The following is a 5,024-nucleotide window of genomic DNA, read 5'->3' as shown; positions in this document are numbered from 1 at the left end:
ACTAAGCACAACCAGTCTTGCCTGAAGGCGAACTGCTTGAACATCGCTCAACAATAACATGTAATCTTCCTTTTCTGGGATCTGGGATGTGCGTTCGGGATTTGGGGCCAAAGAAATTTCTCCAGATCCGTCATCCCCATGTGCAGCAATGTGGATTAAGGCAACCGACTTCATTCTCTTTAGCACCTCAGCTTTGGTCGCATTTTTTCCTGTAAGAGGCACGGTCTGCAGAAGTTCTCCAATTATATCCACCTCTTTTTTCGCACACGGCAGCTTTCCATACATGGGTTCACCAGTGCCGTGAGTGACTTCGCTCAAGCACGGATCGCCTACAAGAAGCGCTTCATTCTTACTTTGGAACTCGTCAGGTGCCATAGTGATCAATTTTAAAGCAGTCAGCGAGGGAATTGCACGGATCCTGACAGAGTCACTCATTGCAGAAAAAGGAGCCAGGCAAAAGTGTCCATCAGGAACAAACACTAAGTCATCACCCTGGATCAAGTCTGCTATAGGACTGACTAAGACATCATACAAAGGCTGCAAAGAGTGCACAGCGAAGCTCAAGGACTGAACGGTTTCTTCAACAGCTTCCCTACAGCTCGAGTAGTCAATGCGTTGTCTGTCAAGCGAACGATTCTCACATCGTACAACGGTCCCCGCATTGATCTGTTTAAACATACTTTTCATCAGAGACTTAGCACTACCATTTCCGATTTTCTTTTGTCTAAAATTTATCCCGAAATCATCTCTTAGCAACCAGAAGCTGATCGTGTTCCCTGCAAGTGCTGTGAAAACAGTTTGTGAAGGTAGATCTTTCATAACCAAGGAGATAGTTACCTTCATGGTAGGTTTCTCATCAACGCTGTATTGCATCTTTAAAATGTCTGCCAAGGCCTGTGCTCGTCCTTGCTCAGCAGCAGACAAAGCTTCATCAACCTCTCCATTCTTCAAGAGTGCTGTCCACAGAGCGGTGTACGCAAACCCCTTTGTGTCACGAAAGCTTATTTTCCATGCATCCTCTGACCAAAGAAGACGCCTAACTTCATCAAAATAATAAATGCCTAGACGATAGTAATTAAGAGCTTTGCTCAAGGAGCCAAAAAATTCATGAACAAGACCAATATGATAACATGCAATTGCCAGCCCTATTGGGTCCTCTGTTTCCTTGCAAATACTAAGGTGTTGATGGTGGTACTCTATGGCTTGCTTGAATTTACCAAGACTTTGATAAGCATTGCCGAGATTGCCATAGCCTGCTCCTTCTCCGGCCCTGTCCCCTACCTCTTTCGCAATACTAAGATGTCGATGGTGGTACTCTATGGCTTGCCCGAAAATACCAAGACTTTGATAAGCGTTGCCGAGATTGCCATAGGCTCCTCCTTCTCCGGCCCTGTCCCCTAGCTCTTTTGCAATACTAAGAGCTTGATAGTGGTACTTTATGGCTTGCTTGAAATTACCAAGACTGCCATAAGCGCAGCCGAGATTGCAATAAGCTCTTCCTTCTCCGGCCCTGTCCCCTACCTCTTTTGCAATACTAAGATGATGATGGTGGTACTCTATGGCTTGCTTGAAATTACCAAGACAGTGATAAGCGTTGCCGCGATTGCGATATGCTCTTCCCTCTCCGGCCCTCTGACCTACCTCCTTAGCAATACTATGATGTTGATGGTGGTACTCTATGGCTTGCTTGAAATTACCAAGACCTCGATACGCATTGCCGAGATTGCAATAGGTTGCTCCTTCTCCGGCCCTGTCCCCTACCTCTTTCGCAATACTAAGATGCTGATGGTGGTACTTTATGGCTTGCTTAAAATTACCAAGACTTCGATACGCATTGCCGAGATTGCCATAAGCACCTCCTTCTTCGGCCCTGTCCCCTACCTCTTTTGCAATACTAAGATGTTGATGGTGGTACTCTATGGCTTGCTTGAAATTACCAAGACTTTGATAAGCGTTGCCGAGATGTCCATAGGCTATCCCTTCGCTGGCCCTGTCCCCTATCTCTTTCGCAATACTAAGATGTTGATGGTGGTACTCTATGACTTGCTTAAAATTACCAAGACTTTGATAAGCGTTGCCGAGATTGCCATAGGCTGTTCCTTCTCCGGCCCTGTCCCCTACCTCTTTGACAATACTAAGATGTTGATAGTGGTAATCTATGGCTTGCTTGTAATTACCAAGACTTCGATAAGCGTTGCCGAGATTGCCATAGGCTGGTCCTTCTCCGGCCCTGTTCCCTACCTCTTTGACAATACTAAGATGTTGATGGTGGTACTCTATGGCTTGCTTGAAATTACCAAGACTTTGATAAGCATTGCCGAGATTGCCATAGGCTGCTCCTTCTCTGGCCCTGTCTCCTACCTCTTTCACAATACTAAGATGTTGATGGTGGTACTCTATGGCTTGCTTGAAATTACCAAGACTTTGATAAGCATTGCCTAGAGTGCGATAAGCTCTTCCTTCTTCCGCCCTGTCCCCTACCTCTTTTGCAATACTAAGATCTTGATGGTGGTACTCTATGGCTTGCTTGAAATTACCAAGACTGTAATAAGCGTTGCCGAGATTGCAATAAGATCTTCCTTATCTGGCCCTGTCCCCTGACTCCTTTGCAATACTAAGATGTTGATGGTGGTACTTTATGGCTTGCTTGAAATTACCAAGACTTCGATAAGCGTTGCCGAGATTACCATAGGCTCCTCCTTCTCCGGCCCTGTCCCCTACCTCTTTTGCAATCTTAAGATGTTGATGGTGGTACTCTATGGCTTGCTTGAAATTACCAAGACTTTGATAAGCGTTGCTGAGATTGCCATAGGCTTTTCCTTCTCCAGCTCTGTCCCCTACCTCTTTTGCAATACTAAGGTGTTGATGGTGGTACTCTACGGCTTGCTTGAAATTACCAAGACTTTTATAAGCGTCACCGAGATTGCCATAGGCTGTTCCTTCTCTGGTCCTGTCCCCTACTTTTTTTGCAATACTAAGATCTTGATTGTGGTACTCTATGGCTTGCTTAAAATCGCCAAGACCGCCATAAGCGTTGCCGAGATTGCCATAAGCTCTTCCTTCTCCGGCCCTGTCCCCTACCTCTTTTGCAATACTAAGACCTTGATGGTAGTAATCTATGGCTTGCTTGAAATTACCAAGACTTTGATAAGCGTTGCCGAGATTGCCATAGGCTGCTCCTTCTCCGGCCCTGTCCCCTACCTCTTTCGCAATACTAAGATCTTGATGGTGGTACTCTATGGCTTGCTTGAAATTACCAAGACTTTGATAAGCGTTGCCGAGATTGCCATAGGCTGCTCCTTCTCCGGCCCTGTCCCCTACCTCTTTCGCAATACTAAGATCTTGATGGTGGTACTCTATGGCTTGCTTGAAATTACCAAGACTTTGATAAGCGTTGCCGAGATTGCAATAAGCTCTTCCTTCTCCGGCCCTGTCCCCTACCTCTTTCGCAATACTAAGATCTTGATGGTGGTACTCTATGGCTTGCTTGAAATTACCAAGACTTTGATAAGCGTTGCCGAGGTTGCCATAGGCTCTTCCTTCTTCGGCCCTGTCCCCTACCTCTTTTGCAATACTAAGTTGTTGATGGTAGTACTCTATGGCTTGCTTGAAATTACCAAGACTTTCATAAGCATTGCCGAGATTGCCATAGGCTCTTCCTTCTCTGGCCCTGAAACCCACTTCCTTAAAAATGACTAATGCTTCTGTGTAATTTGTCATGGCCTGATTAAAGTCAGCTGTGCCCTGATAGTATCTACCAAGATTGAAATAAGCCAACCCCTCGCCTGGTCTGTCTCCCTCCTTTCTTGCAACGCTAAGCTCTTGCATATGCCGCTCGAGAACGTCCAACTTTGTATCCACCATTGTTGATAATCAAAACCAGGAAGTTTTTATCAGAAATCTGGGGTGCACCTAGAAGATAAATGAACGAAAACTTAATAGGTTCAATGCTCTGAGTACAGGACGCTAAACCCGCACAGCAAGATTAATTGAACAGTGAAGGAAGAACTATCTTAAGCCAGTATTTCGAAAGAAAAAAAAAATGCCTTTCTTCATCAGGGTTTCCGAAGGAATGATTTTGGCTAATGGAAACAGTTGTTACAGAATAAATACTTGGGCATTTAAAAGACTAAGAGCGTTTTATACAATAATAATTACAGAACATTAAAAATAGAAATTCTATTATGTAAACGAGGGAAAAACAGCCTATAGAAAAGCGAGGCATCCCATTTCATCTTTCTTATCGAAAGCTAATTAAAAGTTCCTAAGATATGCTTCGCTGGCAGGAAATTTGCTGCCAGTATGTAGCTGACACCAAAAAGACAGGAGGGGATGCCATTAAGAGTGTAATATTCAATTTTCTGCAATTGACGTCAAACTCATAATTCTATCCAATGTCGGAATTGCTTTATTTTCGTCACAATTTTTTTTGTCTGGATACCTGGTTACTCCATGTATTTTGATCCAGGGACTTTGAATGAGCTAATTGAACTGCTCACACGTTTCCATTGAAATGGCTGCTCGTCAGGACACAATTTGCCGTTTTTATACTAGAGATGCATAATGCGGCCATTCAAATTATGCCATAAGCCAAAATCATTCCTTGGGAAACCCTGATGAAGAAAGGCATTTTCTTTCGAAATGTTGGCTTAAGATAGTTATTCCTTCACTGCTCAATTAATCTTGCTGTGCCAGTTTAGCATCCTGTAGTCAGGGCATTGGACCTATCGTGTTTTCGTATTTCTCGGCGTTGTTTAAAAAAGTAGGTACGCATTGCGTATATGTGGGTAGCCACTTAGACACCGTACTACCAATGGAGTCTTAAGTATGCTGTTCGTTGTTATCTGGGTTCTAACCACTCACTATACTAGCTCTCTAGGAACTTCATTGGCTTCCCATTGCCTATCGAATCAGGTTTAAGATTTAAATCAATTCATGTTTAAGTGTCATCTTATCTTAATGACGGGATTACGCTTGGACCTATCCTCTATTTACTGTATACTGCACCATTAGCTGACTTATCT

At 43.9% G+C, this 5,024-nt stretch overlaps 1 pseudogene; it reads right to left on the bottom strand.

The window, feature by feature from the left end:
* The window catches only part of LOC138040143 (tetratricopeptide repeat protein 28-like), a 5,588-nt pseudogene extending 1,724 nt beyond the window's left edge, over positions 1-3,864 (bottom strand).
* Positions 3,865-5,024: the final 1,160 nt, after the last annotated feature.

The sequence above is a fragment of the Montipora capricornis genome, chromosome 3 (genome assembly GCF_036669925.1).
Source record: "Montipora capricornis isolate CH-2021 chromosome 3, ASM3666992v2, whole genome shotgun sequence".
In the NCBI taxonomy this organism is placed as follows: domain Eukaryota; kingdom Metazoa; phylum Cnidaria; class Anthozoa; order Scleractinia; family Acroporidae; genus Montipora; species Montipora capricornis.
Note: the sequence above shows the minus strand (reverse complement) of the source record. Positions and strands in the feature narration are given on the sequence as shown.